At 38.0% G+C, this 24,697-nt stretch overlaps 1 long non-coding RNA gene across 1 annotated transcript in view; it reads right to left on the bottom strand.

Moving 5' to 3' along the window:
• The window catches only part of LOC141278609 (uncharacterized), a 71,377-nt gene extending 48,193 nt beyond the window's left edge, over positions 1-23,184 (bottom strand). The window contains exons 1-2 of the long non-coding RNA XR_012331579.1: positions 22,470-23,184; positions 1,213-12,986 (exon numbers count right to left, since the gene is read on the bottom strand). This is a non-coding gene — a long non-coding RNA (uncharacterized lncRNA). The remainder of the gene's footprint in view (positions 1-1,212; positions 12,987-22,469) is intronic.
• Between the last annotated feature and the right edge of the window lie 1,513 nt (positions 23,185-24,697).

Here is a 24,697-nt window from a genome sequence, read left to right on the forward strand (position 1 = left end):
AAACACACACATATGTACACTCAAGTAACTTGTTTCAAGATTAAAAAAAAAAGAAATTGCTTATCACCTTAGAAAGCAGTGTTGGAGGTGCCAACTGGAATATCCAAAAATGTACAAATCTAGAAGGTAAACTTGGAGTTGTAAGAGATACACAAGAGATAGTATTGCAAAGTGGTTAGCCATTCAAATCCAAAACATGAGGAATTCATTCTGACCAGGGCTTTTAACTGGGTAAAACTGTGTGTGGATCAAGGACAAAGGTGGTGATGTCTGAAAAGGAGACATAGAGACTGGGGAAAGTATGATATATTCATGGAACAGTGAGAAAACCTTCTTGACTAGAAGCAAGTGTCCTGAGAAACATATGTCAGTGAGTAGGAACCGGCCAGATTATGGAGGCTTTTAAACATATTCAGATTGGACTAGGGATCAAGGTTTAGTCAGTTTTTTAGTGTGAATGATATGGTATAAATGGTGTTTGAGGAAAACTGATGTCATCATTGCAGACCAGAAAGAGATCAACTAGAAGGTTTTCTGACAGTTGAGACTGGGTTATCCAGTGTATGCAAACATAGGACTCTGCTCCTCTTCATCATATTTACCATGCTTCAACCCACTTCTCTGTCTACGTTTACCATTAGACTGTAAACTTCATGGAGGCAGGAACTATTTCTCTCTTATCACTGTAACCACTGAACCACCTGCCATATTGCCTGGCAGAATAGTTGGGCAATACATAGCTCTGAATAAGAGAATAAATAAATGAACGGAGCTATTATTGAATACAGGCCCATGAGATAATGAAGATTTGAATGGCAACAATAGTTTAAACAGAAGATCTGATAGAGAAAGATACTGAAACATGGAAAGTTAGACTAGCATGATTTTCTATAGAAAATGCAAACGGGGGCTGAGACAAAAATATTAATAGTCTGCATTTGGACAGAATTTAAGAATTCACATAAGTGCTTTCACAAACAACAATTTTGAGCTACTCCATCCCATATTTCCAATCCCAAATAGCCAAAATATGTCGATACCATTGACAAAACCTAAAACTTGAGTTGCAGCACGGGTTTCAAAGATTTGATAAATCAGTTGTGGTCAAGTTGAGTTTGAAAAAAGGCAGAATACTGAAATGTAAATGTCTATTATTCAATCAAACACATGGAACACTCAAGTGAAAGGGTGGGTCTAGAAATATAAACTTACAGTCTTTAAGAATCATGAGGGCTTCCCTGGTTGTGCAGTGGTTGAGGGTCCGCCTGCCGATGCAGGGGACACGGGTTCGTGCCCCGGTCTGGGAAGATCCCACATGCTGCGCAGCGGCTGGGCCCGTGAGCCATGGCCGCTGAGCCTGCGCGTCCGGAGCCTGTGCTCCGCAGCGGGAGATGCCACAACAGTGAGAGGCCCGCGTACCAAAAAAAAAAAAAAAAAAATCATGAGAAGCTTTCAAGTGAAAACTAGGCCAGTTTAAAAACATGTGTTCATTCTCCGATTATTAAAAGTTTACTTTAAGGTAGGTATCAATTGAATTTGTCAATTTGTATATCCAATAAACTAAAATCTATTAGTTTCAAGGCTAATACTATTTTTAACTAAAAGAAATGGAGTTAGTAATGTAGGCAATGTCCTCAAATCCATGTTGTAGCGTTCCTATGCTAGCTAAGCTTTCTTACTAGTATTTGCACTTCCATTGTAAAGCATCATTATAAAATTGCACTTTCTTCAGAAAGGAAGATAACCCTGACTTTCCTCCTGTGGACAAGTATTGACAATGCAATGCAGTGTTTTCTTCACAGTGAAACATTTTCATGAAAAGCCAGCAAATTAATGCTTATTTTATACACACATTAAGAGGCCCTTCTGACAAAACGTGTATGGATGAAAGTAAAATTTGCAATCTCTCTCTCTCTCTCTCTCCTCTCTCTCTCTCTCTCTCTCTCTCTCTCTCTCTCTCTCTCTCTCTCTCTCTCTCTCTCTATATATATATATATATATATATATATATATATCTTTCTCTCTCCAGGAATTGAATCCAAAATCATGATGCTATGTCCACAATTTTTTAAACAAGTCACATAACTGTCTCAGAAAAGAGGAATCATGAACAGTTTATAAAATCAAAACTACTTAAGATGTCAATTGCTATCTGTGAACTATGAACATATATATCCTTTAAGCTATATTCAGATTCTCACAATATTATTTTTTACAATTTCTATTATAGTGTTTTTACTTTTTTTTCAACTATTAGTGAAGGAGCTTATTTTTGGTCAAGATTGTTGTTTATAATTCACTTTTCTGGTTTTCACACACACGAAAAATATTGAAACCCACTCATCAAACATTTTGCAATTTAACAAAACCTTGAAGTGAAAAGTTTTCCAGAAGTTTTTAGAGTGAAAAATATGATCAAATGACTTAAGACAAAGCCATGATTTCAACTTGAGTTTTCACCATTTTCTTGGATTCTGAGGCTATTAAGAAAAACATGATAGGCAATTTGTTAAACTAAATGACATATTTTTTGGAAGAAAATGCCCTTAGATAAATTAGATTAGAGTAACATTTCACTGAAACATGAGCCACTGGAATATGAAATTTAATAGGTGACATCTGACTTAAATCTCATCCAAGAAGTTGTTATCGGAAGTAGCATAAGCGTCTCCGCAGGGCACATGGCACAGCCTTACCTAGCGAGTTAGCTAATACAGAAGCCTCTAAAGACAGCATAAAAGTGATTCTCGTTTTGAGTTTTGAAAACACTTTTGGACAGTGAGTGATATTTTTCAATCTTGTAAGCATTGCTTTTTCAGTGAGGTCTTTCCATCCTATACAGAATTCCATTTTAGAGCACAAAGTAACCAGCCTTTGCTAACTCCTTCCTAACCTTTGAGTGTTTCTCTAGAATATACAGTTTGGGAAGGCCTCTTTTTGTCTACAGGGACAGATCTTAAACGTGGAGTAGGCATGCCCTAGTATGGGGAGATGTAAGGGTGATAAAAGAGTCTTCTCCCTTTTCTCATTCAAAACTGGCTCTCCTATTGGCCACTTTAAATTCCCACCCAGAGTGACTGCATTCAGGTGACTCTTAGAAAAACCTGTAGGTAATGACCCAGAATGGAGCAGGAAGATGCTGGGATGGAGGAAGAGCTACAAAATATACTCCTCAGGATTTTACTAGAGTCATAGCTCCCTCTCCCCTCTTTTTCTCTCTTCCTCCTCTTCTTCCTTCATCTTTTCCTCTCCTCCTTCCTCTTCTTCCTCTTCATCTCCTTCCCTCTCCTTCTCTTCTTCTCCCTCTCTCTTCCTCCCTCTCACTCCCTCTTCCTCTCTCTCCCTCAAACATTGAGATTTGAATGCAGGACAATTAAAAGGAAATGTGGAGTCATAGTGCTGGAGACCATGAGCACTCCAGCATCAGCACCAAAGAGTCAGCAGAACAGGACTGGACTGAGCTCTAAAACTCTGCTCATTACAGTAAATATTTACCTCAAAAATGATGTAGAATGCAAAACATCCTTCAGGATGGTATCTACCCAGTGTGGCAGGGAGTAAATAATTGTCTTCCTTTCTCATTTATTTCACAAATATTAAATAAGAAACTACTATGTGCCAAGCACTTTTCAAAGCATTGGAGGTACAGTGATAACAAGATAGATAAACTCCTGCTCTCATAGAGGTTAGACTCCAGTCAGATGGCCATAGACAAATAGCTATTAAAATAAATAAATAAACAAGAAAAATATGACATGGACATAAGAGCCAGGGAGAGAAGTACAGCAAGGAGATAACATGGAGAGTGACTTAGTGGCTAATTTTAATTGGGTCCAGAATAGCCAGACCAAAACATCAATGAACGCTGAGTGAGAGTCCTCACCATTTGTTTTTAAGTGGAGCTGGGAAGTCTTGTGCAAAGGCCATGAGGTAAGGAGTAGCTTAGCACTGAGGAATTGAAGAAAGGCTTAGAGGAAGAAGGGAGGACAACACAAAATGAGGCTGGAGAAGCAAACAGAAACCAAATAATGAAGGTCCTTGTATGCCATGCTAAGAATATGTAATTTTATGCTGATTTTATACTCAAGATCCTTAAGGGTGTCAAATAATTAACAAATCTCTCACTGCCTCCATTTCACATTCTATAACTATTAACTGCTGGGCTCTCAATCAGCCAATTATTGACCTATAATATATATAATATATATATATATATAATATATTATCTAGCTATAATATTTCTCTCTGCACTACAAAGCATTTGATCATTGCCATATGGAGGCAGACAAAAGCCATTCCTCGTGATCCAGAGAATCTGTTGATTCATGTCTCCCTCACTGCCTATCAATGCCTGGACAAAATAGTATTTCTAAAGGTCTTCAATTTAAATTGTAGGCTATTCCTGGAAATGGCAAAATAGAAAAGCCTAACCAATGTCTAATATTCTATTATTTGAAATTCTTGAGTATCTTAAATACAAAAAGAATAAGAGGAAGAACAAAACCAAGTGGCATCAAAATCAGAACAGGAATTTAAATTTTATAGTATCAGTGGTACAATAAACATATTAAAATTAGTTTTGCTTGAAACATCACTCAAGACTTTTAATCTCTCATAAGTCTTTGTCTCTGCCACCTCTCTTTTAAAAATAAAATGTTCAGGTTTTCCTGACTTGCAACCCTATATCCACAAAAACAAATATGTTTTTTGTTTGAACTTCTTACAAGAGGAATTTGATGGCCTATTTTCTGATAATGACTGTGCACTCGTCCCTTGATTAATGGCTTATATGTTGATCCATAACTCATAGTTTGTTTTATACTTCTAAATCATTCTCCACTATAAATAAAATATTTGTGCCAAAACACAACCTGGAATCTTATTTTGAATTGACTATTAGAAAAGCTAGGTTCTCTGGTTAAACGCTGGTGACTCACAAGTGAACCTCCTCTAAATGTATGTTTTGGATTGATCTACTTTTTCGCTTAAATTACTGTGTAAAGTGATATGGTTGGAAAGACTAGTTTTAAATCTTTCATTTATCTTATAAACACTGTCCCATAACTCATCTTTGCACTTGCGTGAGAACACTCCCCTTCAAGTGAGTACTTTTACTTTTTAACCATATATCGGCACACATCTCACTCAAGACTAGTGACCATTTTTAACACATGAGTATAACAGTGGAAAATTAGACTTCAGTGCTTAAAATTTCTGGGCTTAGGTTTATATATAATAATCATAAACTAACTTTCTGGTAGGGTATTTCATGTATACTGGTTATATTTCATGTATACTGCTTATTATAAGCTGTGTCTCCTCAAAAATATTTATGTAAAGTCCTAGCCCCCAGCACCTCAGAATATGACTGTATTTAAACATAGTGACTTTACAGAGGGAATTTCATTAAAATGAAGCCATTATGGTGGGCTCTAATCCAGTATGACTGATATCTTGATAAGGAGAGGAAATTTGGACATAAACACATACAGAGGAAAGACCATGTGAAGACAGCCATCTCTCAGCCAAGAAAGAGAAGCCTGGAACAGATCTTTTTCTCACAGCCCTCACAAGGAACCAACCTTGATTTCAGACTCCTAGCCTCCAGTCCTGTGAGAAAATACATTTCTGTTATTTAAGATACCCAGTCAGTTGTACCTTTTTATGGCAGCCCTGGCAACCAATACACTGGTCTCAGATAAGCATTTGTGAAGAAGACTAGAGATAGCTCATAGAATTTTATGTCTTATGATAAGTCATTTTCTAGCTACATATATTTAAAAGCACATAAAGTAAATACCATAGGCAGCATAGAGAAATTGGGATAAATCAAAGCCATAGTAAATCTACTACCATTCTGTGAATTTTCACTTTCACCAAATCACATGATACTGTAAGAGATGACTTTTGTGAAACATTCATCTTACTACCCATTAGCATTCCTCCCAGCGATACTAACATAAACTAATAAAGGAGCTCTTACTCTTTCCTACCCATTGGCTACCCTTAAAATCTTCATTTTATCCCCACCCTTTTTTATTATACTTTGTCTCTGGGTCCTTTAAAACACTGTGTGGACAGAACATCTTATTACAAAAGGGCTGAAGAGAAGTATTGATTCAGTGCGCTCCTTTCTTCTGCATCACCAACGATAATTAATGTTCTTGAAGATGGCAGAGGAGTAAGACGTGGAGATCACCTTCCTCCCCACATATACATCAGAAATACATCTACATGTGGAACAACTCCTACAGAACAACTACTGAATGCTGGCAGAAGACCTCAGACCCCCCAAAAGGCAAGAAACTCCTCACATACCTGGGTAGGGCAAAAGAAAAAAGAAAAAACAGAGACAAAAGAATAGGGACAGGAGCTGAACCTCTGGGAGGAAGCTCTGAAGGAGGAAAAGTTTCCACACACTAAGAAGCCCCTTCGTGGGCGGAGACTGCGGGCGGCGGAGGGGGGAAGCTTCAGAGCCATGGAGGAGAGCGCAGCCACAGGGGTGCGGAGGGCAAAGCGGAGAGATTCCCACACAGAGGATCAGTGCCGACCAGCACTCACCAGCCCGAGAGGCTTGTCTGCTCACCTGCCGGGATGGGCAGGGGCTGGGAGCTGAGGCTCAGGCTTCGGAGCTTAGATCCCAGGAAGAGGACTGGGGTTGGTGATGTGAACACAGCCTGAAGGGGGATAGTGCACCAGAGCTGGCCGGGAGGGAGTCTGGGAAAAAGTCTGGAGCTGCCAAAGAGACAAGAGACCATTGTTTCAGGGTGCATGAGGAGAAGGGATTCAGAGCACCACCTAAACAAGCTCCAGAGATGGGCGCGAGCTGCGGCTATCAGCTCCAACACCAGAGACGGACATGAAATGCTAAGGCTGCTGCTGCAGCCACCAAGAAGCCTGTGTGCAAGCACAGGTCACTATCCACACCTCCCCTCCCAAGAGCCTATGCAGCCTGCCACTGCCAGGGTCCCATGATCCAGGGACAACTTCCCTGGGAGAACACAGGGTGTGCCTCAGGCTGTTGCAACGTCACGCCAGCCTCTGCTGCTGCAGGCTCGCCCTGCATCCATACCCCTCCCTCCACCAGGCCTGAATGAGCCAGAGCCCCCGAATCAACTGCTTCTTTAACCCCATCCTTTCTGGGCGGGAACAGATGCCCTCAGGCGACGGACACGCGGGACGGGCCAATCCGAAGCTGAACCCCGAGAGCTGTGCGAACAAAGAAGAGAAAGGGAAATCTCTCCCAGCAGCCTCAGGAGCAGCAGGTTAAATCTCCAAGATCAACTTGATGTACCCTGCATCTGTGGAATACCTGAATAGACAACAGATCTTCCCAAAATTGAGGCGGTGGACTTAGGGAGCAGCTGTAGACTTGGGGTTTGCTTTCTGTATTTAATTTGTTTCTGGTTTTATGCTTATCTTAGTTTAGTATTTACAGTTTATTATCATTGGTAGATTTGTTTCTTGATTTGGTTGCTCTCTTCATTTTTTTTTAATATATAGATTTTTTTTTCCTTTTTCTCTTTTTGTGAGTGTGTATGTGTATACTTCTTCGTGTGATTTTGTCTGTAGAGCTTTGCTTTGACATTTGTTCTGTCTGTCGGTTTTTTTATTTGTTTTTTTTTTAGTATAGCTTTTAGCACTTGTTATCATTGGTGGATTTGTTTTTCAGTTTGTCTACTCTCTTCTACGTTTCTTTTTTTTTTCTTATTACTTCTCAATTTTTAAATTTTTAATATATCTTTTTATTTTTATAACTTTATTTTATTTATTTTTCTTTTCTTTCTTTTTTTTCTCCCTTTTTCTCTGAGACGTGTGGCTGACAGGGTCTTGGTGCTCGGGCCGGGTGTCAGGCTTCTGCCTCTGAGGTGAGAGAGCCAACTTCAGGACGCTGGTCCACAAGAGACCTCCCAGCTCCACGTAATATCAAATGGCAAAAATCTCCCAGAGATCTCCATCTCAACATCAACACCCAGCTTCACTCAACGACCAGCAAGCTACAGTGCTGGATACCCTATGCCAAACAACTAGCAAGACAGGAACACAAACCCACCCATTAGCAGAGAGGCTGCCTAAAATCATAATAAGGCCACAGACACCCCAAAACACACCATCAGACTTGGACTTGCCCACCAGAAAGACAAGATCTAGACTCATCCACCAGAATACAGGCACTAGTCCCCTCCACCAGGAAGTCTACACAACCCACTGAACCAACCTTAGCCACTGCAGACAGACATCAAAAACAGCGGGAACTACGAACCTGCAGCCTGCAAAAAGGAGACCCCAAACACAGTAAGATAAGCAAAATGAGAAGACAGAAAAAAACACAGCAGATAAAGGAGCAAGATAAAAACCCACCAGATCTAACAAATGAAGTGGAAATAGGCAGTCAACCTGAAAAAGAATTAAGAATAATGATAGTAAAGATGATCCAAAATCTTGGAAATAGAATAGGGAAGATGCAAGAAACATTTCACAAGGACCTAGAAGAACTAAGAGGAAACAAGCAACGATGAACAACACAATAAATGAAACTAAAAATACTCTAGAAGGGATTAATAGCAGAATAACTAAGGCAGAAGAACGGATAAGTGACCTGGAAGATAAAATAGAGGAAATAACTACTGCAGAGCAGAAAAAAGAAAAAAGAATGAAAAGAACTGAGGACAGTCTCAGAGACCTCTGGGACAACATTAAATGCACCAACATTCAAATTATAGGGGTCCCAGAAGAAAAGGAGAAAAAGAAAGGGACTGAGAAAATATTTGAAGAGATTATAGTTGAAAACTTCCATAATATGGGAAAGGAAATAGTTAATCAAGTCCAGGAAGCACAGAGAGCGCCATACAGGATAAATCCAAAGAGAAACATGCCAAGACACATATTAATCAAACTATCAAAAATTAAATACAAAGAAAACATATTAAAAGCAGCAAGGGAAAAACAACAAATAACACACAAGGGAATCCCCATAAGGTTAACAGCTGAACTTTCAGCAGAAACTCTGCAAGCCAGAAGGGACTGGCAGGACATATTTAAAGTGATGAAGGAGAAAAACCTACAACCAATATTACTCTACCCAGCAAGGATCTCATTCAGATTTGATGGAAAAATTAAAACTTTTACAGGCAAACAAAAGCTGAGAGAGTTCAGCACCACCAAACCAGCTTTAAAACAAATGCTAAAGGAACTTCTCTAGGCAAGAAACACAAGAGAAGGAAAAGAACTACAATAACAACCCCAAAACAATTAAGAAAATGGGAATAGGAACATACATATCAATAATTACCTTAAATGTAAATGGATTAAATACTCCAACTTAAAGACATAGATTGGCTGAATGGACACAAAAACAAGACCCATATATATGCTGTCTATAGCAGACCCATTTCAGACCTAGGGACACATACAGACTGAAAGTGAGGGAGTGGAGAAAGGTATTCCATGCAAATGGAAATCAAAAGAAATCTGGAGTCGCTATTCTCATATCAAAAAAAGTAGTCTTTAAAATAAAGACTATTACAAGATACTAAGGACACTACATAATGATCAAGGGATCAATCCAAGAAGAAGATATAACAGTTGTAAATATTTATGCACCCAACATAGGAGCACCTCAGTGCATAAGGTAAATGCTAACAGCCATAAAAGGGGAAATCGACAGTAATAAATCATGTAGGGGACTTTAACACCCCACTTTCACCAATGGACAGATCATCCAAAATGAAAATAAATAAGGAAACACAAACTTTAAATGATACATTAAACAAGATGAACTTTATTGATATTTATAGAACCTTCCATCCAAAAACAACAGAATACACTTTCTTCTCAAGTGCTCAAGGAATATTCTCCAGGATAGATCATATTTGGTTCACAAATCAAGCTTTCATAAATTTAAGAAAATTGAAATTGTATCAAGTATCTTTTCTGACCACAACGCTATTAGACGAGATATCAGTTACAGGAAAAAATCTGTAAAAAATACAAACACATGGAGGTTAAACAATACACTACTTAATAACCAAGAGATCACTGAAGAAATCAAAAACTACCTAGAAACAAATGGCAATGAAAACCCGACGACCCAAAACTTATGGGATTCAGCAAAAGCAGTTCTAAGAGGGAAGTTTATAACAATACAATCCTACCCCAGGAAAGAAGAAACATCATCTCAAATAAACAACCTAACCTTACAGCCAAAGAAATTATAGAAAGAAGCAAAAAACAACCCCAAAATTAGCAGAAGTAAAGAAATCATAAAGATCAGATTAGAAATAAATAAAAAGGAAATGAAGGAAACAATAGCAAAGATCAATAAAACTAAAAGCTGGTTCTTTGAGAAGATAAACAAAATTGATAAACCATTAGCCAGACTAATCAAGGAAAAACGGGAGAAGACTGAAATCAATAGAATTAGAAATGAAAAAGAGAAGTAACAACTGACACTGCAGAAATACAAAGGATCATGAGAGATGACTACAAGCAACTATATGTCAATAAAAAGGACAACCTGGAAGAAATGGACAAATTCTTAAAAAAGCACAACCTTCTGAGACTGAACCAAGTAGAAATAGAAAATATAAACAGACCAATCACAAGCACTGAAATTGAAACTGATTAAAAATCTTCTAACAAACAAAAGTCCAGGACCAGATGGCTTCACAGGCAACTTCTATCAAACATTTAGAGAAGAGCTAACACCTATCCTTCTCAAACTCTTCCAAAATATAGCAGAGGGAGGAATACTCATAAAACTCATTCTATGTGGCCACTATCACCTGAAACCAAAACCAGACAAAGATGCCACAAAGAAAGAAAACTACAGGGCAATCTCACTAATGAACATAGATGCCAAAATCCTCACAAAATACTAGCAAACAGAATCCAACAGCACATTAAAAAAGATCATACACCATGATCAAGTGAGATTTTTCCCAAGAATGCAAGATTTCTTCAATATATGCAAATCAATCAATATGATACACCACTTTAAAAAATTGAAGGAGAAAATCTGTATAATCATCTCTATACATGCAAAAAAAAAAAACCTTTTGACAAAATTCAACACCGATTTATGGTAAAAACCCTCCAGAAAGTAGGCATAGGGGGAACTTACCTCAACATAATAAAGGTCATATATGACAAACTCACAGCCAACATCATTCTCAATGGTGAAAAACTGAAACCATTTCCTCTAAGACCAGGAACAAGACAAGGTTGTCCACTCTCACCACTCTTATTCAACTTAGTTTTGGAAGTTTTACCCACAACAATCAGAAAAGAAAAAGAAATAAAAGGCATCCAAATCACAAAAGAGAAATAAAGCAGGCACTGTTTACAGATGACATGGTACTTTACATAGAGAAACCTAAAGAGGCTACCAGAAAACTACTAGAGCTAATCAATGAATTGGTAAAGTTGCAGGATACAAAATTAATGCACAGAAATCTCTTGCATTCCTATACACTAATGATGAAAAATCTGAAAGAGAAATTAAGGAAACACTCCCATTTACCATTGCAACAAAAAGAATAATATACCTAGGAATAAACCTACCTAAGGAGACAAAAGACCTGTATGCAGAAAATTATAAGACACTGATGAAAGAAAATAAAGATGATACAAACAGATGGAGAGATACACCATGTTCTTGGATTGGAAGAATCAACATTGTGAAAATGACTATACTACCCAAAGCAATCTACAGATTCAGTGCAATCCCTATCAAACTACCACTGGCATTTTTCACAGAACTAGAACAAAAACTTTCACAATTTGCATGGAAACAGAAAAAACCCCGGATAGCCAAAGCAATCTTGAGAAAGAAAAATGGAGCTGGAGGAATCAGGCTCCCAGACTTCAGACGTTACACCAAAGCTACAGTAATCAAGGACATATTGTACTGGCACAAAAACAGAAGTATAGATCAATGGAACAGAATAGAAAGCGCAGAGATGAACCCACACCCATGTGGTCACCTTATTTTTGATAAAGTAGGAAAGAATATACAATGGAGAAAAGACAGCCTCTTCAATATGTGGTGCTGGAAAAACTGGACAGCTACATGTAAAAGAATGAAATTAGAACACTCCCTAACACCATACACAAAAATAAACTCAAAATGGATTAAAGATCTAAATGTAAGACCAGACACTGTAAAATTCTTAGAGGAAAACAGGCAGAACACTCTATGACATAAATCACAGCAAGATCCTTTTTGACCCACCCCTTAGAGAAATGGAAATAAAAACAAAAATAAACAAATGGGACCTAATGAAACTTAAAAGCTTTTGCACAACAAAGGAAACCATAAACAAGATGAAAAGACAACCCTCAGAATGGGAGAAAATATTTGCAAATGAAGCAACTGACAAAGGATTAATCTCCAAAATTTACAAGCAGCTCATGTAGCTCAATATCAAAAAACAAACCACTCAGTCCAAAAAGTGGCAGAAGACCTAAATAGACATTTCTCCATAGAGGATATACAGATTGCCAACAAACACATGAAAGGATGCTCAACATCACTAAATCATTAGAGAAATGCAAATCAAAACTACAATGAGATATCATCTCACACTGGTCAGAGTGGCTATCATCAAAAATTCTAGAAATAATAAATGCTGGAGAGGGTGTGGAGAAAAGGGAACCCTCTTGCACTGTTGGTGGGAATGTAAATTGATACAGACACTATGGAGAACAGCATGGAGGTCCCTCAAAAAACAAAAAATATAACTACCATACCACCCAGCAATCCCACTACTGGGCATATACCCTGAGAAAACCATAATTCAAAAAGAGGCTTCCCTGGTGGTGCAGATGTTGAGAGTCTGCCTCCCGATGCAGGGGACATGGGGTCGTGTCCCGGTCCAGGAAGATCCCACATGCCACAGAGCAGCTGGGCCCATGAGCCATGGCCACTGACCTTGCATGTCTGGAGCCTGTGCTCCGCAACGGGAGAGGCCACAACAGTGAGAGTCCTGCATACCGCAAAAAAAAAAAAAAAAAGAGTCATGTGCCACAATGTTCATTGTGCAACTCTATTTACAATAGCCAGGACAGGAAGCAACCTAAGTTTCCATCGACAGATGAATGGATAAAGAAGATGTGGCATCTATATACAATGGAATATTACTGAGTCATAAAAAGAAATGAAATGGAGTTATTTGTAGTGAGGTGGATGGACCTAGAGACTGTTATACATCGTGAAGTAAGTCAGAAAGAGAAAAACAAATACCATATGCTAACACATAGATATGGAATCTAAAAAAAAAAAAAAGGTTCTGAAGAACTTAGAGGCAGGAGAGGAATAAAGATGCAGATGTAGAAAATGGACTTGAGGACACGGGGGGGGAAGGGTAAGCTGGGACGAAGTGAGAGAGTGGCAGAGACTTATATATACTACCTAATGTAAAATAGATAGCTACTGGGAAGCAGCCACATAACACAGGGAGATCATCTCGGTGCATTGTGACCACCTGGAGGGGTGGGATAGGGAATGTGGAGGGAGACACAAGAGGGAGAATATATGGTGATATATGTATATGTATAGCTTATTCACTTTGTTATAAAGCAGAAAATAACACACCATTGTAAAGCAGTAATACTCCAATAAAGATGTACAGGAAAATATAAAGAAGAAAATGTCTTTTCTTATTTGAAAAAAAATAATAATAAGATAAATAATTAATGATCCTATTAAAGTAATATGGTTTTAATTCTGGTTTGAGTTGCTAAGAACTAAGGATAACATAAAAATCAATAGAACTTTAAAGAACTATGATTCCCACAAACCATAATCTGAAATAAACACTGTATGTCTCAGGAAATCTAAGGATATGTCCCTTAAAATTCTAATGCCAACTTGCAGTGCCAAGCAAATGCCAGCAGTTTCAGACACATGAGAAGGGAAAAACTAGAAGTCTGTAAAACTCAGAAAAATTTATTGTCTTATCAGCAAACTATTTTAATTTGTGTTTGTTATCTGTATGAACTAAAATGTATGATCCTTCTTCCAAAAGGAAGCAAACAATGACAACAAATTGTTCAGTTTTAGTCTTTGTAAAACCAAAAGTACATAGGAAAAGTTACAGTAGGATTTTATCCAGGATTTTAAAGAAAGTATGTTAAAGTAAACTACAGGAATTCTCAATGCCACGATGAAGTAGCCTCTCCTGTCCATTGAAATGTCCCATCCTCTTACCCACAAATTTTGGTATTTGACACAGTTCTAAATCATTTCTCTCTATAAGATGTAAGAAATCACATTCTTTCATTCCTGTCTAATATAATGGATAAGAAAGCACAGATACAAAACAAAGTTATGGGGTGTGTTTGTTGCTGACATCCAAGGGGACAAATCTAATTAAGGAAAGGTGGCCACAGTGGTTTCTAGGCAGTGACCAAACTCACCATCATGTATCTGGTGACATCACCATTCCAAGACAATGGTCTATTTTATATCAAGCTCCTCACAGATGACTATGATTATTTGGAATCTAGAGACTCCAAAGAAGAACTCTGGAAAGAGCTGTGGTTACTATCAATTTCCTAACTCAATGGGCTAGAGTCTGGAACAGGGCCCTATAAGGACTAGGAACACTAACCAGGAGCCCAAGGCAGAAAGTCAGGTATACCAACAGAAGCAACAAGAGGGTGTATGGGCTTTCTGCACCTGGGGCACTCACACTGGCCCATGATTCAGTGTGACTACACCAAGTACTGAAGCGACCAGCTATAGACCACACAGTGTGGAAAGTATGGGCTTCTCCTGTACTAAACAGAATAAACCTGCAGATGCCAGGGGTCAGCTGAACTGGAGAGGAAAGGCAGGATCTAGACTTTTTGTCTAATAGGTAAATTGATTTGTATTTATCATATTTTAGTTCATTATTAAAATGGGCCTTAGCCTTTTAGAAAGCCACTTGCTAAGCCTTTCACCTAACTTACTAAAATCAAATGAAGAAGTGACATCACCACTGAGTTCTGGCCATACAACCGTTAAAAAATAATAAGAAACATTAGACTGAAAAACAAAAAGGTAAGGTTTTTTTTTTTTTTGCAAAGCTGTCTTGTTTCCAGAATAAGGTTTATTTCAGGAAAAGGATTATTCCAGAGTCTTCAATGAATAAAAAGTTTGGCTATTCCAAAAGAGAATAGTTCTTAACAGATACTTGTGGAACTCATATTAAAACAAGCCCAGCAATAAAAACTTACTTTTGAAAGTTTTTTTTAAATATTACAACATGTAGGAACCCTAAATATATTCCAGTTCAATCATTCATTTTGCTTATGAGAAAACTGAAGTTCAAAGAGTGTCTTTCTATTATTTTATTTGTCAAATAAATAAAATTTGCACAAAAAGCACTATACAAATATAAGGTATATTATTATTACTATCTATAATTAGAAATAAAAATATAAATAGTTTGAGGGTGGTCAAATTGAAAAAGCACACGAAAAAGTATTTAAGAGATTTCCACTTCCAGCAAAGATAGAATTGTAGGGGCCAATTTATCCTCCGACCTAAAACAACCAAAAACAGAAAAATATGTGAAACAACAGTTTTTTAAGACCTGGCTATCAGACAATGAGAGATGAGAAATGAAAGACAGCTGTCCCAGCTTACTGCCTTGAAAGATTGTTCTAGATCACATCACAGTGAGCTGGAACATAGCAGAAACCATCAGACTTCCTGAGTTGAGGACACAGAGATGAGAGTCTGAGAAGAGCAAAGCAGCTATTCCACACAGCAAAGTATGGGATGAAACTAACAGCAAATTAGATATTACCGATGCAAAAATTAGTAAAGTTAAAGCCATACCAATAGAAATGACCAACATGAAACACAGAGCAAAGAATCCAACAAAAATTTAAAATGAACAGAGCATCAGTGAGCTGAGGGACATCTTCAAGGGGCCTCGTACTTGTGAAATTGGAGACCCAGAAGTAAAAGAGCGTGAGAGGAGGATAGAAAAAAATATTTAAAGAGTGAATGGCCAAGTTTTTTCCAAATTTGATAAAATCTATAAGCCAGCAGATCCAAAAAGAAAAAAATAAAACTAAACAAACCTCAAGCACAAGCAAAAATAAATAAATAACTACACCAAGACATATCATAATCACATTGCTCAAAACCAGTGATATTCAAAAAATTTTTGAAAAGCAACCAGAGAAAAAAAAATACTGCATTCGGAGGAACCAAAATAAAATTAGTGTCAGATTTCTCTCCAGAGGGGAGAAAAGTAAGGATAAACATCTTCACAGTACTGAACAAAAGAAATGTCAACCTACACTTTCGTACCTATCAAAAATATCTTTCAAAGATGATGACTAAATAAAGATGTGTTCAGAGATACAAAAGTGAAGTAATTCATCACCAGCAGACCCACACTAAAAGAAATGCTCTTGAGGTAGATCGAAAATGATACCAGATGGACATATGGATTTACACAGAAGAATGAAGAGCACAAGAAGTATAACTACAAGGATAAGTATATCCTTTGAAAATATCTTCTAAAAGCAAAGATCAAAAAAAGACATTTTAAGATAAACAAAAGCTGAAAGAATTTGTTAACACTAAATCTGCACTAAAAGAAATGTCAAAGGCTGTTCTTCAATCTGCAGGGGGAAAATGTGATATAAGACAGATATTTAAATCTGCAAGAATTGAAGGCCACTGGGTATGGTAAAAAAAAAAAGGGAGTAAATATGAAAGACTTTTTCATTGTTATTCTTGTAACTTCCTTAAAAGACCACTGGCTATTTAAAGTAAAAATAATAGCATTCAAAGGGGAACTTTTTACTTTAAAAGTAAAAGGTACCACAAAATAGCACAAAGGATAGCACAATTATACTACTTCAAGGTTATTGCTAGGAGAAGTGGTAAGTGTTAACTAGGAACTGTGACATGTGAAGTAGTACAACATTGATTCTAAATAGACTTAGATAAGTTTTAGGCCTAGAGCAACTACTAAAAATTACTAAAAACAAGCACTGCTAAGAAGCCAAGAGAGCACATAAAATAGATACTTTAAAATATTTGGTTAACTCACTATTAAGAAAATAGTAAGAGAAGCCATGGACTGGAAGCACATGTTTCCAATACATATGTATTTTTTTTAAAGGGCATAAATATTAATATAAAGAACTCTTACAACTTAGTGATAATCAGACAAACAATTCAAAAAAGAAATGGGTAAAGTATTTGAACAGGCAAAAGAAGCAATACAAATGACCAAAAAGCACATGAAAATGTGCTCAAGATCACTAGTTATCAGGAAAAAAAAAAGGCAGTGGCTAACTATCTATGATGGATAGGTTAAGTAGCTTGAATGTAGTGATTATTTTATAATATACATGTTTATCAAATTGTACACTTTAAACATACATGTCTTAATCGTCAACTATATCTCAATTTTTTTTTTTTTTTTTTTTTTTTTTTTTGCGGTACGCGGGCCTCTCACTGTTGTGGCCTCTCCCGTTGCGGAGCACAGGCTCCGGACGCGCAGGCTCAGCGGCCATGGCTCACGGGCCCAGCCGCTCCGCGGCATGTGGGATCCTCCCGGACCGGGGCACGACCCCATTCCCCTGCATCGGCAGGGGGACTCTCAACCACTACGCCACCAGGGAAGCCCAATATATCTCAGTTTTTTTAAATCACAATGATATACCACTTCAAACCATTCATATACCTAATATGTGACCCCAAAATTCTGCTCCTAGATACTTAAAAGAAAAGAAAATATATATCCACAGGAACACTTGCATGTGAATGATGATTCATAATAATTAAAAACTACAAATAACCCATATATACATTAATGAGGGAATGGATAAGCCAATTGTGGTATATTCATTTAATAAAATACTGTTCAGCAATAAAAAAAAGAAAAACTGAAAAGTGCAGCAACAAGAATCAATCTCAGCAACATTATACTGAATAAAAGAAGCACAAAAGAGCACATATTTTGTGATATCATTTATGTGAGATTCTAAAACAGGCAAAATTAATTACAATGATAGACATTTGAGCAGCAGTTGTTTGGAGCTGAGGGTGCTGGTTACTGACTGCAAATAAGCACAAAGGAAATTACTGGGGTTGTGGAAATATTACACAGCTTGATAAAGACCGCGGTTACACAAATGGTTAGATTTGTCAAACCTCATTGAACTGTGCACTTAAAACATATGCATTTTATAGCATGTAAATTATACTTTGATAAAGTTGATTTTAAAGTAAAAATGTGCCCTGAACCAGATATTTATAGTAACAATTCTTATCCATGCTCCAACAATAACTGCATCATTTTAGCCTCCTCAAGTTTCATTGTCCTGATGTATAAAATGAAGCATCAGTGATTTGTCCCTTCCATTTGGACAGTTTTGAACAGTTTCAAATGCTAAAATCAATTTAAGTATAGTCCATAAACTTCCTGTACCTAGAAGTTATCTGTGTACCTAGACATACATACACACACACGCACGCACATACACACAGAGTATAAGAAGCTGCCTTTTCATCTGACATGCTAACTTAATGGTATTTACATTTTAAAATACAAAAAAAAGTTTTTATTTCATAGTTTCGAGGCTGCCATAATGTTAAGTGATCTTCACAACTACTGTGAGTTGAGAATTGCTTATTGTTACTGTGTTATTATTAATAAGACCAATTTGGGGTCCTCTAGTATCCTTATGAGTCCAAATGAGATCATACTTTCTGCAGAACAGTCTTCTTTTTTTAATTTATTTTATTGAAGTATAGTTGACTTACAATGTTGTGTTAATCTCTGCTGTACAGCAAGGTGATTCAGTTATACATATACATTCTTTTTCATATTCTTTTCCATTATGGTTTATCACAGGATATTGAATATAGTTCCCCTGTGCTCTACAGTAGGACCTTGTTGTTTATCCATTCTCTATATAACAGTTTGCATCTGCCAAACCCAAACTCCCAATCCATCCCTCACCCACTCCCTTCCCCCTTGGCAACCACAAGTCTGTTCTTTATGTCTGTGAGTCTGTTGCTGTTTCATAGATAAGTTCATTTGTGTCATATTTTAGATTCCACAAATAAGTGATATCTTGTGGCATTTGTCTTTCTTTCCCTGACTTACTTCACTAATCTCTAGGTGCATCCATGTTGCTGCAAATGGCATTATTTCATTATTTTTTATGGCTGAGTACGATTCCATTGTATATACGTACCACATCTTCTTTATCCATTCATCTGTCAATGGACATTTAGGTTGTTTCCATGTCTTGGCTAGAACAATCTTCTTGAACAGTCCTGCTGCTTAGAATAAGCAAGCACCACATGCTGCCATTGACTTTTCAGAATCACAAGAAATATTTAGCACACTTCACCCTGGTACTTTGGTGTTACACGTGTTCACTACCATCACTAGTCTACTGAGGACACAATTCATAAGACACCAGAATGAAATGAATCCCAGAACATTAAAGTGGTGATGCCCGAACTTGCTTGTTTATAAGAATCACTTGCCCCCTCCCACAACAGACCTAGTGAATGGAAATCGCTGGAAATAAGGACTGGGATCTATATATTTAAGCAAAACCCTCCGTCACCCAACCCCCCACACAGGAACTGTAAAGGTCAGGCAAGCGCAGGAAACAGTGGCTTATCATGAGAAGCCACAGAATTTACTTGAGTCTCAGCGGTTCACTTCCCAGAATATTTGACAAATTTAGTGGGCTCAGATTTGGATTGTCTATTTCTCTCAAGCCTCACTGGTAATTAGAGAAGAGGAGATGGGCGGTAGATTATAACTAGATAGCCAGATTCTGAGGCCAAGGGTGAAGTTACCATGGTGTTGTTTTGTGTTACACATAAGTGTACCTGGGGCCATTTTTATCAAGCTATCACCTCCACATCGAGCAGATATTCCAACCTGGACCCTGAAAATCAAAATCAATCATGGTGAGACAGGCCTGGGACCTGGAACCCTTTGCTGCAGTGCTGCAATGCTTGTACCTGGACACACCTCTCCTCAAGCAACAAAATACAAAGAAACTATATAGGACTAAAAATAACTGTGTGCATGTGTAGTTGGGGCAAATTCTGGACCAAAAGATACAAAAAACTTAAAAAAAAAAAGCAACTAAAAAAACCCCTGTCACTTCTGAAGAGCCAGGAGCAAACAAAAATGGTGTTGGGAGCAAAAGCAGTGTACTGAGCATGGCCCCTGCACTCAACATCACCTAAGGGGTCGGCAAAACATGTAAGCCACCCCTCTGGTCTGACCCCTGGACACACTCCTACCTTCATCCCATATAAGGAACAAGCTTGCCCCTCCTCAGCCAGCCAGTGAGCAAGGGAACCTGTTACTTGTTTTCACTCCCTCCTGCAGCCAGTGCAGGAGCCCCTGTAAAGCCTTATCTGAATTTCTTGTCTGGCCTCTAGTCAATTTCTATTGATTGGGGAAGGCCAAGAACCCTGGTTGGTATCAATGGCATTTCTCACTCAAAATATCCAGAATTTGAGTTTCCAAAGCAAGGGTCCTAATGTGCTGGCAGATGTTGGATGTGTATCTGATAGCCAAATGCTAGAGCTCTGCAGAGCAGCTACTGCAGGCTGAGTGACAGGTCCAGAAGATGGCTCATTTAAAACATGCTTAAAGGCTTAAAGACAAGACTCAAATGTAATAACGGTAGCTTATCTCTAATTTAAGAGGCAGGCAGTAACCTCATTTTACAGCCCTCCTGTCATTTGACGGTTGTTTATCTTTTCATAAATCAATGACCTAGCAGCATCCAGGTTTCCTCAGAGGTCTGGAAGGCATATTAGTGAGCAGGTAAACCAAATCAGGGAGGGTCAAACTTAGTCCACTAGTCCAGTGAGAATCAATACAGCTTAGTCTCCCCCAAATCACCTGTAATCAGTTTCCTATGTCAGTTTACCAGTGAATAAGGAAACAGGAAGTCACTAGAAAGTATTAAGTCTCTCCAAAGAAAATATATGTGCCATTCTGACCAGTGTCAGTGGGGTTGGAGTGCAGAAGGAAATTTGAATACTCTGAAACTGACATAGGAAAAATTTGACCACAATCCAAGCTCTCCCTTTTCCTGGTTTACAGATGGACTGTTTCAGAGGGGCCAGCTGGTCCAGTCCTGGGAAAACTTCAAAAACATCATACCAGGAAATGTAGACAATATCCAGAATATTATCTGTGGAATCAGCTGAGGCATTTTTATTATAAAAGTTCTGGAAATTCTTCAGTAAATGTGTTAGTGACATTTTTTAAAATATCTAAACCTGTTGAATTTTTCCTACTTCTGTAATTGTTGGTTAGTCAGAATTCTCTAATTCAATAATTTCCAAGCCTAACTGATTGCCAGATCTTTTAAAAAATATATATTCCAAGTCCCACCTTAATTCCGTGGTCTGGGATGAGATCCAGGAATATGTGTAATAAAAATCCTCTAACCTGACAAAATTATAACTGGCATTTGATTTGTTCAATGCAAAAGTTGCAGAAATTAAGGAATCAGAAAAGATATGGCAGGTGGACAGCTTTAAGGTACAACAGTTTAAAATGAAACTAAAATATATAAACATATCCATTTGCTACACCTGTGGAGTAAAGAATTTTTTTCTCCTATAGGCCTCCTGAATGAAGAGTAAAACCATCTTTCTTGCACATTTCACACCCACAAGACAGGGTGTACACTTTCTGGTTTTAGTTTCTTTAAAATAGAACAAGGACTTAAAGACATTTGGAAAGAAATCTGAACATACGCCTTTAGATAGTTACAATATTTTCCATCACAATTTCCTTATGCACATACAATAATAAACATTGTGACTCTCTCCTCAGTCATATTTTATCAGTTTACATTATTGACACTGTATCATTAGTAGGATTAGGAACTAACAGCACAGCTCTGGAAAGCACATACATCAAATGGCATGTGCGGAAAAGCTTTGGAATATTCGAGAATGGGCTACAAGCTGAGAGTAGTCAGCTTGTTGTGGTCACTAGCCAGGATGTTTTACTGAAGTAAATGAGAAAGTTTTTTAAACCAGAGAGTGAGGTGAGTAAAAACTCATTAACTGAATCTCTACAGTATTTCTTATGAGCTCTACACACAGGTGATTAGGACAATTATCTGAGATTGGGAAATCTCACCCTGAACCAGAGCTTCTCAAACTTGAATGTGCATCCAAATCCCCTGAGAGTCTTGCTAAAATGCAGATTCTGGTTCTGTGTGTCTGGGCTGGAGCCCAAGAATCTGAATTTCTAACAAGCTCCTAGCTTGTTGGCAATCTGAGGGAGATGCTTTAAATGAGATTTTTATTATGTCACATGAAGTTTTTGATGAATAGCAAAAAAAAGAGAGAGAGAGAGAGAGTCAGTATGGCAGCAAAATTGTAGTTGAAAGTGGATATTCTTACACTCTAATTTTTTAAATCTTGTTAATAATATTAAATAACTTACCTTAAACAGAAGAGCTTATGAACAAATCATTTTCAATATCATGATTTTTTCCCCAACTATTGTGGGGACTAAAGTTTCTGTTTAACAGAAAGAACTTTTAGGGAGCAGTAGCAAAATGCGTTTTCATTTTCTGTTGATGTCCACATTAACGATTCTCTTCTTTTGTCCTCGCAGTGAAATAGAAATTCAACTCTTTGCTCTTGTAAGTTTTGGCTTACAGGCAAGGAAATTCTATTTATATAAAACTTCACCAGGATACCTTCTTCTAACTGTCTTCCAATACTTGCTGTACAGTTTGGGTTTAGCCAGTGAGAGTAGCTAACACAAAGCCAAAATCAGTGATTTCTTGGCAGTAAATATCTCCTTGATGAATCACCTTAGGAAAGAAAGCAGTGGAATTTAACAGTAGGATGAGGAAAGAAAGTAGAAGCAGGTTTGCTCTTACTGCAAGTGGTTTATTTCAACTGTCAATACCTCACAAAAGAAATTTTTAATCAGAGTCCCATTTCCTCCCTCTGTATGTCTCCTATCATGATTGACACTTGATTGGACATATTTTTGGCAATCCATGGCGTGACTCTAGCACCAGCAAGCATGCTCTAATCACGATATGTTCACACATTGGACAGGATATGGGGACTGGTATCTCTACAGAAGGAGCATTTGCTCCATGTGGCCTGAAGGGAAGCAAGTCTGAACCCACATGCAGGGAGGGAGAGGCTGGTCTCTATAGAGTTTAGGAACGCAGCTCTTCATCATCAGTAAGCCTTCTGGCAGCCCGTGTGGTAACCATGCAGAGCAGGTGAGCATAGCTGGGCTCTCATTACGAGCCAGAACGCTCAATGCCTCATCTGTAAAGGACATCATTTACTACTGACAATTCACATCCAAGACTTTAAACTCCTACTTAGATGAAAAGTGTTACTCTAGTGTACACAGAGCAATTCCCTTCAAAATCATGGCAAGCATTTTAGGGAATAAAAGAGATGTAATAATAAGTCTACAAGGGCTGTTATTTGTTAAGTCCAGCATGACAGTCATGTCCACATTCTCATGCATTCTAAAAATATCCATACATGAGAACTTTGAGGTTTTTTTATGTTGAGAGATGAAGATGCTACTTGCAATGGACCCTGCTACTTCAGCAGTGGTCCAGCTTTTAAAATTCTACTTCACTATAATTTGTAATAAACGTTTCTCTGTGATCTCTTAACTGTGCAATTATCAAAACACGGTTCTAATCTCTTAGAGGCCAGAGATCCCCTTGAAAATATAATGGCATCTGTGGGCCGTTTTTCCCAGGACACAAAAATAACCTGCATACAACTTTCAGGTGTTCATAAGATGCCCTCAAGATTTTTTTCCTGTACATGGCTACCAGGTTACTAATTCCTATTCTAATACAATATAGATATTCTCTGAGCCTTTTCAAAGAAAGCGATGCATATACTAAACCCTGTAAGCTCTGGGTAAGAAGTCCAGCAACTTCTATTTCACTCAAAAAACTGTCGGCTGTCAGCCCCCCACTCCAGGAAAACATTGGGGAGGTAACAGGAATCACCTACTGTGAAGTTCTGATAGCCACCGGCTTCCTGTGCTGGGTCCAATGGCCCAGGCTTCAGTTATCCAAGACAGTTCATTTGGTGCCAACAACAGTACCCGTTTAATTGTTCAATGTCTCCAAGTTCGGGAACTACTTCTCAATCACTATCTGTGGCGTCATTGCCATTCTGAATCATGCAAATGAGGATGTCATATCCTCTGACTCAGAAGGCTTTATTTCATTGAAAATTATTTTAAGAACTGCAAGCAGAGAATTGGTCTTTGCTTAGATGTGATTTCCAAAAGACATCACTTTGTCTTTTGTCACAGGGATCCACCTGATGTGGAGAGAGACTGGGAAGTGTGCAGGGGGAGATCCTGTGGATCAGAGCTTGGAACCACAAACATTTGTCAGCAGAAGAATGCACCTCTGCTGAAAGGCTGTGATCCACAGTCCTTGCCAAATTTGGTGCAGCAGCTAATAGTACGTTTCCGTGTGTGTACTTTTCTCCCTATTTTCCCCAAGGAAAGGGCGAGTCAGGATATGCACACATAGCACGCAGGACTGAAATAGCCTTGATTAAAGTAGTTCAGTAGCTATTTAGTGAGGTTACTTGGCTTTGTCCATTTCGAGCACCAAAATCTATTCTGCACTGGACAGGCAGTGTACCCCTAGGCCAACAATC

The sequence above is a fragment of the Tursiops truncatus genome, chromosome 4, assembly GCF_011762595.2.
Source record: "Tursiops truncatus isolate mTurTru1 chromosome 4, mTurTru1.mat.Y, whole genome shotgun sequence".
Taxonomy (NCBI): domain Eukaryota; kingdom Metazoa; phylum Chordata; class Mammalia; order Artiodactyla; family Delphinidae; genus Tursiops; species Tursiops truncatus.